Genomic DNA, 13,959 nt, shown 5'->3' with positions numbered 1-13,959 from the left:
TTCATGTGATGAAAAATTGACACGAACAGAGGCTAGCGCTGTGTAAAAGCCTCTTGGCTCCATCTGTGTACAGCTGTTCTTTGGTGAGCCGCGTCTTGAAAGGTCAGAAGCAACTAAAGCCAAAATTTGAAAGAGTTGGAACTCGCTGTGCAGCCTTCCATGGCAATTCCACCAGAGCTGCACACAGGCCAAAGGTAGGGCCAATTCCGAGCAAGGCTACACGAGAATTGATGGAGTGACGAATGACTGCAGGAAGGACCCGAATTGAAAGTGGTCCGCGTGTTGAAATTCGACTCACAGTTTCAAAGAATAGAGGAGCAGATGGCACCAATGTCTCTTGATGGTGAAAGAACAGAATCAGAAAGGAGGGAAGTACATGAAAAGAAGAGTAATAGTATAAAAACTGGGACCATATGGGAAGAGATGCAAAACACTCTACGTGGTGTGACAGACATGTCACAAATATAATGGGACTATGCCTCCAAAATGTGCTGTACAAAAGCGATCGTGTTGAGGTAGACAAAGCGAGCTTGCATTTATTGTATTTGACGCCGAAATGTCAGCAGTGATTAACTTTCCTGTGGGGGACTAGATATGAAAATGTCAGAAAATTCTGCAAAGGCGGGAGTGACTGAGGGGAAACCTACAGTATTCGGGAAGACCAAAAGTAGAAACGATAAGGGAGCCATTCATTTGGGCAATGAGAACGGAGGATTTTAAGCCATAATGGTGCACTCAGTCACCGCCATTCAATGACGGCTGGGGGGGAAGTAGGGAGGGGAGGGGCCGGGGATTGGGGGATTAAGTGTGAAATCACAGTTGGGAACTCGACTGATCAGGCAAGAGTTCATTGTGATTAAAGGAAGCATGAACGTATAAGAGCAGAAAAGAAGTCTCGCTTATTACATTTGCTAAACGTGATGAGAACAGATAGAGAAAGGCCAGAGAGGCAATTTTGAGGTAACTGCACCAAAGTGGACATAAAATACTCTCAAGGCCGAAATGGTTCAGCTATAGTTAGTAAACTGGGACAAGAACGGGCTATTACCAATTAGAGCCGTGCACACAGTTACGAGAGCTACCACGTTAGCAGATTCATGATAGTGTTTCATGCAAACACAAAAAAGAAGGACACACCTTTCTCCTCCAAATAATTATCTTCCAATGTAAATTCTATGAGCAACAAAGGTACAATAGTTTGCACAGAACCAACTAAACAAAAACAAATAGTTCGACACAACAGTGGGACCTTAAACCAATAGTCCAACTGCGACATGAAATTTGTAATCCGTGAAAAAGGCAGAAAATACCGGATTGAATAAGCAATGCATAAGGTGATATAGATGACTTGAGAAGGCAGTGCTGGACCCTGTAGGGAAAGGACTTGACGAGTAACAACTAGGACAGGATGAGACAGGCCAGGACAAGATAGGACAAGACAGGATAGGCGTTAGTGAGCCAGCCAGCGTTACCGTGCGAGAGTGACTATGCAGTAACTATTTCAATCATTTGAGTAAAAATCAGATGAGAGTCCAGAAAGATAATTACAGGGCTAGCAATTAGAGTAGCCCCACACAAAACGATAAAGTATATCCTCAAAGTTGAACTGATTAGTTGACTACGATTGCGCACTTTGATTAATCGTGAATCAGTGTTTTTTGGAATCTCAACAACGCCAACTGTGTCAGTTTACAACAGTGACGTTAGTATCAGTAATATTTGACACAAATCACATGAGGGGATGAATGTTGTACAATACTCACGAAACTTTTTGAGACCGATTCAGTGATTGCTTTCTGGAGTAAAAGCAGATGTTTGATCTTGTTCAGATTAAACAGCAAAAAAGAATTTCAAGAATGACTACAAAAATTAATGAACATGCTGAGAAGCTGACATTGGAGTATTTGGACATTTTTTTGTTAAGTTAAAAAATGATTTTAAATGATTACTCCATTACGGAAATAGTTGTTGAATGTGTTCATCGATTAGTTGAGTTTTGACAGCTGCTCGACTGTGCTTAAAAAAACAGAACAATTACACCTAGATTTGAGTTGTTGAAGTTTTCGTACTGATTTTGCCTAACTGATGGACTTTTCTTGACTGGGACAACACCCTGCAGTCAGCAACGGTCCAACTTAGTTCAAAGCACAGTTGAACTAAATAGAACAAGTCGGTTCCTGGTCAGACCTTCAGGCAGCATTGTATGGATTGAACACACCATTGCGTGGCCCATGGGGAAATGCTTTTGCAGCAAATGTTCACTTAAAGAAAGAATATTTAATGTACGAGAAGACTCTGGAGCTTTGGAGCTTTTCTATGTGAAGAATTTTAATGAGGTCACATTTTTAGTTTATTTTGTAGTCCAAGCCTCGCTTCTCATTTCAAAGCCAGAGCTCTTAGCCAGTTCTGATCCTCGTGCCTCACTCACCTTGTGTCTCTTCTACTTTACCTTTCCGCACGTGAATCGTTTTTTTTTTTTCTGCCAATTAATCCTTGTGCCTGTAGGTCGTCATGTTCCACACACACTTTGTTGTTGTGTACACACAGTTTTTTCCCCCCTGTCTACTCAATTCGGCAAGAGTCAGTCAATCAAATATTGCCTCGGTCAAGTGTAGACACGGGTTATTTTAAGCGTATTCTCGCTTTGGGGGTCCCCTTTTTTCGGGCTCTTTGGTCATTTTCCAGTGGTTACACTCCTATTCCTAGAGGAAGCGTTGGTATGAGAAGCGTCTGCCAGGCTGGCGGCCTGACGAGTCACTTTGAGGTATACGTGAAAATACTGTCATGGCTGAAGGCGCCGGCAAATTGTCAGTCGTGCGGTCTTTAACCTTAAGAGCTGCGGGAAGAAGTCTTCCCCTCTTTCGAATTAAATGACAGTGCATACATCACTTTTATTGTAGCGCTGATTTATTCAGGTCCCAAGTTAGTGAATCATTACTGGCACATTTAACAGCGAGCAGCATGTGGAGGTATGCTTGAATAGCTAAAAGAAAGCACGATTGATAAATGCTCGCAAAGACGAGGCTGATACGAGGAGGAACCAGTCATAAAATCATATAGGATAAAATAGTCTTATCTTGGGAGACTCGAGTCATAATTTAGGAGTTTAGTAAAGTGAAAAGTTTAGTTATACAAAGTCATAATATACTGAACAAAAATACAAAAGGGCAACACTAAGGAATGAAAAACATTTTTTTTTTTTTTTAAATGAAAAAAAAGTCACATTCCTCAAGGGGGGAAAAAGAAAAGTCATATTTTAGCATTGGTATTTAGCAAGTTAGAAAAAAATTAAGGGTATATTTTATTTGCTATTATTTTATTACTTTATTTTGTATTTATTTAAAATGAGGTCTGTTGAGAGCATGCAATCACTTAACACAATATTCTTCCTTTTTTGCTGTAACTCTAATACTCATTCATCGCTGACTCAGTGATAATAACAATAAATATTTGAGGTGCTAAATGTCTCCAAGCAGAAAATGAAAGGGTTACTGCCGGGTCTTATCTTTCTGCGTGGAAGAAATTACTTTTTTTTTTTATCATGGAGAGGAAAAACTGATGAACTAAATGCAGTGCAGAAGGTCTTCTAAGCAGAGCGAAAGATTACCTTCCTCGATTATGCAGTCATTTCAGAGAGAGTCAAAGGTTAATGATGAAAGGAGGGCCGCCGTCTGTGGTCTAAGGTCTCATACCGGCAGAGAGGGGATCGCTCACTAATGTTTTACAGGAATAGCTCGACACCCGAAACCATCTCTCTGCTTTCTGGACCTTGGTTTCTCAGGTCTTCTCGCCCAATTAAAAAACGGCTAATGGACCTGAAAGCCTGCTCTGCTAGCTGGGCCATAATTTGTCTTTTCATTACCAGTCCTGATGCTGTTTTTCTTCCACCGTTCACCTCTTGCTTCTATGCTTGCCCTCTTTTGTTTCAGAGCTTTAAACCTAATATTAGATGACCTTCTCCATGTTGTTAAGCTGTAATCAAACTTAATGCTCTCAGTACCATCTATAAAAGTATTGTATTACTTTTTTCGACTCACGATGTAATTAGGGGCGGTGTGGATGAGTGGAAGAGTGGTTGTCTCCCGATTTGAAGGTGGTGGGTGAGTTCGATCTTCAACCCTGGTGAACATGTCAAAGAGTCCTCGAGCAAGACATTGGAACCCCAATTTGATTCCAGTGGACCTGGCAGCATCTTGCATGGCAGCAGCCTCCTATTGGTGTGCGAGTGGGTGAGTTTAGAAATACGATACTAGTTTTTCAAAAACTAGTATGTACTGTGCAACCAGAGATTGAATCAAAGGGACTAGTCAAGCTTGCAAAATGTGTACATTTGAGCAATCAAATCTTGAAGATTTGCACGCATTTTTTTGGGATGAAAGCTGCCAGTGATCATTTCAAGCTTTTACTTAGTCGATTCACTGATAGCAGGAAAAAAAAGTGCAATAATTAGCATGATACTTTTCTTTTTAAGGTCAGGTCGCTTCGGAATTATGTCAAGTACCGTTATGGAACATTATCCGATTCGGGATTAATGGTATCACAAAAAACATTTGGGACAGTGCAAGCCTATTAGGTGAAGAACTCCCTTTGTGGACAGGACAATTACGTGTGTATGTGTATGTGTGTGTGTTGTGTGTGTGTGTGTGTGTGTGTGTGTGTGTGTGTGCATGTGGTGAGGAAATAGCTTGCTTCAGCATGGGCTCACACGCTAACAAATTACATGAACATTGATCAATGGAGCGAGCTGAGTTATTTTTTTCCACTCATACGACCAAATGATGTGATACATTGTTGCTTAGTAATATACGAGCATATTTCAGATTGAGCTGTTTTGGGGTTAGGGTTGCCTCAATTAACTGTCACAAAAAAAAAAAAACAGAAAAGATAATCACTAACGTAGCACACAAGACACTGCTTACAAATTAAAAGAATACGACAGCTAATCAATTGGAAGCAAGCGTAAAAAGCTAACAGCCTCACTACCATGTAAAACTAAAGGGAATTTACCAAAAAGAAATAGAAATATGTAAGAATGAAACTAGAAACAAATTTCAATGTCACTTAACCAACACAAGATGTTATCCACCTGATTCCGAACGACAATCTCCGACTGGCTTGACGGTTTTGAAATATGAGGGGTCACTCAGCTGATTTTCTGGTCGAGTTGCTCGAAAGAATTTTCAGGTACGCGCTGTTAATTGCAATTCCCATATGAAGTTTATGGTCAAACATAAAACAAACTGAATTATAAATTGCATAACTTTGCGGAACAGGCGCTACCTTAATGCTAACATATAATGGAAAAGCCATACTCCAGAAACGAGGAGCAAAATGATTTATGAGATATATGGTATAAAAACGTCAATCAGTGGATCAAGACAGCTCTACTTGTCCCGTTTCTAGACGATCGTATATTCACATCAGAACAATACAGCGAGAAAGTGCAAAAGCCATGCATCATTGAAGACATCAGTCAGAAAAAGCCGCTAATGAGGCTCTCCTGTATTTACTTCTCAGCATGTAGCTGTCAGCCAAGTTAAGGAGACCCATTCTATTCAAGGGGAGACCGAGGACACAATAGAAACCAGAACGAAAGTCTGGAGAAGAAAGTTTCAGTTGGATCAGTCAATAATTAGCCCAGTTTACGATTAGAACGAAACCAAAAGACCAAACGGAAAGAAAATACAAGTAACAAAGTATCTGTAATGTACTTAGTTACTCCCAACCAAATACAGGACATGCAGAAGACTCCATATAAGACAAGATCCTTTTTGAAAATAACACAAAGTGTGTTTTTGAATCTGCACACATGTCCAAACTTCTCCCTAATGACTTTAGACAATTGTTTGTGGTCCCGACTTCCTTTAGGGGAGATCACTGTCTGCCATCAGCCCGCCCCCCTCCGACCTGTGGCCCATCCGGCCCGGCAGGCCCAGCAGGAGAGTCTGGACCTTGGTGCAACATGTCGGTGCTGGCCCTGCAGGGAGTGACCGGCTCGCTTCGGGTCCTGTCGTGCAGCTACAGAGAAAGCCGGTCGCAGCTTCTCTCTGTCGAGGCCAGTCTCTCTTCCTGGTTTGACGGATGACCCACTGCTTCGGGCAACGGCGCCTCCTCTTGCTCCTATTCTTCTTCCTCCTCATATCCTCCTCCGACTGCAGGTCAAACATGGCCTGGTGTGATGGTCACTGTTGCTATACTGTTTTTCACAGCAGTACGCCATTTGAAGGCTGCTGTTCAATGAACTCCACGAACTTTCCTGTTGGGTGTCATGTGACTTGCTAACTTTGGGTCGGCATTACCATAGAGATGGTAAGTGTTAAGACTCAAAAGTGAGTTGACGCTAAAGTGTTGGCTGGCGGGGTCATATCCTTATCCTCAAAAACTTCTGATGCCATTTTGACTTTAAAAGGTATCAACCGGCACTGAACTATTGAATAAACCCGAAAAAATAAATGGCCTGCGGATTAAATTGGCCGGTAATATCTCGTAAAATAAATAAATGTAACATTTAGGACAAAAACTTCGAGGTCAGACTGGTGTCTGAGACACAACCATTTCTCTAGGGTTGTAGCTGTGCCCATCTATTTTTTGTTTTTAAGTAGCACAAATAGCTTGGGAACAAATCAATAAATGTTCTTTAATGCTGAAGGAATGGGTTTGAAATACAAAAAGTCCTGCCTAGCTACAAAAACAGATATGCTCAAACCTCATTGAATAAAGTACATAAGCAGACAAGTATATTCACATATTAAAGCAATAAAAGGAATATTTTAAACATATAATTCTACCTACACTAAATCAATAAAGCAGACATAACTAGACATTTTTGACAGGGGGTAATGACAAAAGTTTTTATAACTTTATAGTTATTGTTAGTAAAAACTGTATTGTCTTGATGATTTGAATCTCATCAAACTTTGAAGGTGCACCTAATACTGCATTACCAGAGTTTGAGTCAAATGCAAGCCGACTGGAAGCGCACCTGAGCAACAATCCAGTGACAAATAAACAAAGAGACAATTAAACGTGCGAGCGTGAATTTGATTCTTCGCGAAGACCCGAGCATGAGACTGCCAACAATGACAACATGCAAAAACACTCACGCATAATTCCACCATTTATCTGTCTGTTTACCAAAACACAAGGTCTTGACATTAGCTTTGCTAACACAGTCCTTTGGCGGTTTCTGCCACTTGTCATGTTGAGTGAGTTGGGGAGAGACAGAGCCATGAATATGATTAGATCTTTTTTTTCTTTTTTGTAAACCTAAACATTACGAGGTGGGCTACATCCCTTTCAGTCCAAGGTCGCAGATTTTCTCTCTTTCACAGCTTGCATGAGATGTTTTCCCACCACAATGTTTGGTGTAAAAAGCTGTTGCAATAAAAAGGTATAAATGCCACATTCCTTCCTGTGTACAAACATAAATGCTACTGAAACGATTTTTTTTTTTTCAACGGCATAGTAAGTGCAATAAAATTCTATTTAAATCATTCCGCCTTAGGGATCAGAAGGAACCTCAAATGCACTGTAACCAAATATGTGTACCTTTTTTGTGTACTGCAGGATTAAAGTTGTAGCTTTGTTTATTCGTATGTGCAATTTCCATATGAAGATGTATATATAGAAAATAGCTGAATATTACATAATTATATAATTATCATAGAAGATATAAATGTTGTAAATAGGCAAGAATTACACAATACTGTTAAATCGCATCATGAGAAAATGTGATATACGTAAAAAAAAAAAAAATCCTTATGTCAAGAGAATAAAATCATACAAGAAAATGTTACGAATTACCAAAAGTTAACACCACCAAGTAATAGTAGAAAAGTTGTATTATGAGAATAAAATCTAAATGTGATCATAAAATTATGCAAATACACAAGAAAAAAAGTCACAAATGTTACGTGAATAATTACTTAGAAGAAATGTTACATAAAAGTTCTGTTGGCGGTATCGTGTCAATTAGCTGAGCTGGCAGGACAAAATCTGTTCAGAACTGAATCTGATTACTCTCTTGTTTAATTTCACACTTGATGGAGTGGGCAGGCACAGGAGGGATTAAACAATTTGTATACCAGAAATTATTAAATCCCTTTTCCGTAATAATATGTTCTCTTCGATGTCCTGGAATTAAAATGCTCGGGGGTGTGCTGCCTTGCTCAAAAGCACCTCAGCCGGAAATGCAGAGGGAAAAGTTTAATCAGATCAATCTTTCATCTGCCACTATAATATATTGGAAAAGGTTTTGAATTTCAAATCAGACAGATGAATGATTAAATGTCCCCTCGACAGGCCATGTCAGAGCTGAAAGCGTACTATGTGCACACAGTGTAACATGTGTGACTTGCTATTTTCAATTCCCGCCAGGTAGAAAATGATATCAGATTAGTTTTCTAAGTTGTTGAGCATTGGTGACATGATGGTGGCTTAGTCCATTTTTCCCCCTATCATTTCCTTTCTGGAGCTTCGCCATTGCAACCTGTTACGCAGCTCTCAAGCTATCTTTACACATATCAGACAGGCAATATCCAGCTTTTTGCTCGTGCCGGCAGAGGACTGTGCCATTCCGCAGATAACCCATTTGCCAGAGGAGCCTCTGTGCCTCCAACCATGCATGCACTGAAATTATTTCAGGTCACATTTCAGGAATCTAACATTTTAGGGTTGGCAGTGTGATGTACTAAAATGAACGTGGAGGCCAACCTTTTTTTCTTTAGTTTTGGATAAACTAAAGCATCAAACAACTCATGAGTTATTAGTAGTAAAAATAAGAAAAACTGGATCATAATGATAATTCTATATTGCCATACATTGTCCAAAGCCTTATATTTCATGTCCATCGTCAGGTTGACACAGAAACCCTTACGACAGGTTTTTGTTTTTACTTTGAAACAACTCACTCACCGACTGAAGGAAGAAAGATCATTAGAATCATTCAACAAAAGCCGATCGGGACGCTCTTAAAAATGAGATGCAATTCTATCAGGAGAGGGCCTGGCAGACCCAGCACCACAATCCCAGGATGGCGTTCTGACAGTCGACAGCTGACAGGCGGCTCGCGGGGCAACAGGGTCTATGTCAGAACAGATCAGTTTCAAACTGACGGGTAGGGCAAGAAAGAGCTTGCTGAAGTGGCCCAGTAAGAACAAAGCGAGAAATACAATGCAGGAATCTAATACGTTTACCTTACACTACAGAAAAAAAAATTGGACAGACAGACAGACAAGGTATACCGTATTTTCCGGACTATAAGGCGCACTGGACTATAAGGCGATGGATGGATGGATGGATGGATGGATGGATGGATGGATGGATGGATGGATGGATGGATGGATGGATGGATGGATGGATGGATGGATGGATGGATGGATGGATGGATGGATGGATGGATGGATAGATGGATGGATAGATGGATAGATGGATAGATGGATAGATGGATAGATGGATAGATGGATAGATGGATAGATAGATAGATAGATAGATAGATAGATAGATAGATAGATAGATAGATAGATAGATAGATAGATAGATAGATAGATAGATAGATAGATAGATAGATAGATAGATAGATAGATAGATAGATAGATAGATAGATAGATAGATAGATAGATAGATAGATAGATAGATAGATAGATAAGGTATACCGTATTTTCCGGACTATAAGGCGCACTGGACTATAAGGTGCACCTTCAATGAATGGCCCATTTTAAAACGTTGTCCTTACACAAGGCGCAGCATTAATGCATCATGTCAAATTTTTAATCCAAATCAAATCATTCTTCATTTTATCTTTTTTATTTCAACTTCAGACGCAACAAATTACTTTATAATCACAAAATAATGATCCATAGTTTTTTTTATTCATGATTCATAGTCTTCAGTGGGCCACTTATGATTCATTTCATGACACAATGCTTCGGGCCAGTTTAAATTTAGGAATTTGGTCCATATATAAGGCGCGCCGGACTATAAGGCGCACTGTCGGCTTTTGAGAAAATCTTAGGTGTTTAGGTGCGCCTTATAGTCCGGACAATACGGTGTATAAACAAACACACACACATACACATACACACACACATGATATTATATATACACACACACACACACACACACACACAAGTTCAGTGTGTCTTGGGATCTCTTGGGGTTTAGTTACTTTGGTAGAGCTACCTTGGTGATAATCGTGAGACATAAATAGTGTGCTTTGGTCGAAGACCCTATCCAATAAATAAGGACTTGTGGGGGCAAATTAACGAATGTAATGAATGAGGACCTTTTGTACAAAGCTTCATTTAAAGTAAGAAGAAAGACTTGGTGGAATTCAAAAGGAGGTCAGGGTAGTTAAAAGTTTGTCCCACAGGCCGCTGCTCGAGAGAAAGAGACGCGTTAATGACCCCGATTACAACCAAGTGTCTTTGTGAACTTTACACTCTCCTCATGTCGACGCTCCAGAAATAGATGACGCACATTCAAGGTTGGGCTTTCCATAATTCCATACAGGGTTGAGGTGACTTCAAATGGCAAATGTTTCAGGTTAAGTGCACTCGGCTAAGTCATGCATGCAAATGTGAAAAGAGCATGAACAATTCAATAGATTTTGTTAATGGGTTAGTGAGTCAAGCTTTACTGAGTACCAATTTGGGCAACAAGCACTGTATAAATGGAGAGATGCAGAATTTTCATCATGTTTTTCTGATTAAAACTAAATAGGTAACATATGGCGACAAACAGTTATGGCGGTTGACTCCAATGAATTCATATCAATTACGAGTAGAACATAATTTCGCTAGCAGAAGCTAAGTAAACAGGTAAATGCTAGATATCCCATTGCCATGATTTTTGGGGGACAACAATTGGGACACTTCACATATTTTCTGAATGTGATGCATTTATATATTCCAGCAATAAAAACATCACTCGGGGGACAATATCTTTTCGCTTCATTATCAGGTGACATTGTGGGTGAGCTGTTTTATGGCAATTTAATTGTATTATAATGTGCTTCTTCCACTCCTTACACTTGTACGGCAGGTGAAGTATTAAAATCTAAATCTGCGTGTATGGTAAAGGAGGGAAAAAAGCTTTTATGAACCCGGAACTAATTAAATTGACTAACTTTACATTATCTTTAATGGGAAATTTAATTTGGAAATAAGCGCAACGTGGAAGTCAATTGGGAAGATGCAAACACATTTGTCTTTCACACTCTTCAAGATGGTTTGAAATCGATTAGAAATAAATAAATGAAAGCCTTTACCGTTTCATGCAAGTGGCTTGCCTCATGTTTGGCCTTTTGGGAAATGGTTTAAAGTGCAGCTTTGCGGTGTGTGATTTGTTTTTTCACGCTGAAGAAGGCGTGCAGGGATCTCTGACACCCGAGAGGAGAGTAAAGACTAAACAAATAGGAAAAGGTTGATAATAGATGGAGGACATCATGTGAGATGCATAAAAATAAACGTTCCTCTGCAATACTCTCATGATAACGACAACAATCCTATTCAAACAAAAAAAGCAAAGTAGTTGAACATATTTAAATTGGCTGATTATAGCAGGTCCAATTATGCAAATGTCATCACGACATGCAAAGTTTCATTAATGAAAAGTAAAATCTGGCTTTTTGTCAATTTACATTGCACGAGAAAACCAAATTGCCTTTGCTAATTGATGTGTTTTGATAGATGCAATTGAACAGATTATTTTGAAAATAATGAATTATTAATCACAATCAAGTACGCTAACAAGCGTGATTTATTAACTGATTTCTCCATACCACATTTGTCAGTGCTTATTGCATGCCAAGCTGTATTTTAATGATGCTGTCCGTCCCAATCAGTGTCAAAGCTTTCCTGTAGAGGATAAAAAAGTCACTAATGAACCTTTCATTGTGCCGTGGTCTGTCTTACAAAATCTGCATTCCAGTGCCATAATAAATCAGTGATACAGTGGGCAATCTTCATTATCAGGTGCAGTGCATGAAGGACTGGAATCTAGTTCAAATTGTAATCTCAAAAGTTGTGTGTGAAGTCCAGCATTTCCAGCTCAGTTAACTATAGCCACAACAGTTTGCTTGCTGAGAATTGACTCCCCCCCTCCCCCCTCCATGTAATTACAGTTAACAAGCATAAAGTTTTAACTGCATGCGGACTCACTGGGCTCCCATTGCGCGGTTATCTAGAGACGTTTGAAATAAGTCAAACCACAACGTGACATTAGTGAACCGTCTAATTAGACGAGCTAAAAACACGACCTTGCATTGGGAGCAATGAACAATGCAAGACAAGGTACGATGACCCTGGCCAGCCGCAAACATTTCTGTTGATTAAATAGAGTTTATTTAAAGGGTTCATCTATGGCATCTATGAAAATTGGATCTTAATGAATAGATTTATTAGGGTTGTGCAACCCTTGATTTAAAAAAAGTCAATTTAATATGTGTGTCGATATGAGTTACGAAACATACGAGCAATTTTCACACAATTCTTTCTAGACGGATATCACGACACTCACAAGCATATATTATTTAACTTCAGATAAAAATTAGTAATAATGCTGGGGATACTTACAGTAGTTGAGTGAAATTCATCTTCATTTGTGTCTTCGTGACTGGATTATACTTCCCCCGATGGCCAAGTTGCACACACCAGAAGGCCCTGTCAATAAAGGAATCATGATGTATGGACAAACGGTTTCATTCTTTAAAGTCCATGTAGTTCATCCTTTTATGAAATACATAGAGTGATAAGTTTCTTGTTTAAAAAAAAAAATCAAGAAGACCTTCTGTTTTTGTTATTTAGGTTAGGCTGGAACAGATTAATGGCATTTCAGTTCATTTCAATGGGTAAAGATGATTTGATAGTGTTTTAGTTTATGAACATGGTCATGAAACAAGTTAAAGTTGTATCTCAAGGCACAACTGCACATAATAAAATAGATAAATGCTTAAACGACTGCTAGTTTGTGAGTTAGCAAACTGCGTTTTGTTTCCAATAGAACGCCAACAATGAAGAGAAAATAAATTTTAGATTTGCCAATGTTCCATCTCACTTTCTGCATTTCAAGGGAATCGATTGTGTGGTTTTAATGTAACAGCTATCAAAACAATACCACTAGCCTTCACACTTTCACAATTGGCAGACGTAAAAAGCAATAAAAGGAGACGGTGATAAGGTTGATAGATGTGAAAAGAAGTTCAGGCTCATTTGAGCAAAATGAAAAGTACAAGTGAGTGGCAGTGACCTACATAGATGCCGTACAGACAGTACATTTGGTCCATCCATTTACTGAGCGCCTTTTCTAGTGTGAGAATGGCAGATGTCAATGTCAGGAAGCAGTAAAAGCCTGTCAGTCTTCATATGAGATGCTGAAAATCAATACAGTAAAAATATGTGGAGGCGACACTTTAAAAAAAAAAAAAAATGGAGCACCCATTTTGCTGCACACCTTTACAGAGTGATACACAAACTCAGTGTCCCCATCGTTTGATAATGCTTTTGCAGAAGTTTGAGGACAAGATTTTTGTATGGGGCGTTCTTTATTTATCTGAAAACCTTAATTGGGTAGGGTTAGGGGTTCAATTTTGGCAAGGATGTGGATAACAGTGAAGATTGAGGAATTTGTTTCTCCAGGAAATCCGAATAGTGGCATTGGTCTGTTCTCAGTAAGTATATTGTTTTGGTCTTCATTCTCTAGAAACATGGAAGTGGCAAGCTGATGTTTGACTGGACAAACTCCAATTTTTTTTATGAAAGGATCTGCCTAAAATGACGTATTCTCTTTAGTGCCACTCTAGTTATTTTTATACTTGCGGTTCTAAAAAGGTGTACAAGTAATGTTTAATTTTAACCACCCGCATGTTTGTGCATATGAAAAGCTTTTTTGACGTTAGCTCCAACGAGTGACTTCAAACATGTGCAACGCAAAGAGAACAACAAAAGTCACTTTATTTACGAG

This window comes from Syngnathus typhle, linkage group LG11 (assembly GCF_033458585.1).
Source record: "Syngnathus typhle isolate RoL2023-S1 ecotype Sweden linkage group LG11, RoL_Styp_1.0, whole genome shotgun sequence".
Lineage (NCBI taxonomy): Eukaryota > Metazoa > Chordata > Actinopteri > Syngnathiformes > Syngnathidae > Syngnathus > Syngnathus typhle.
Note: the sequence above shows the minus strand (reverse complement) of the source record.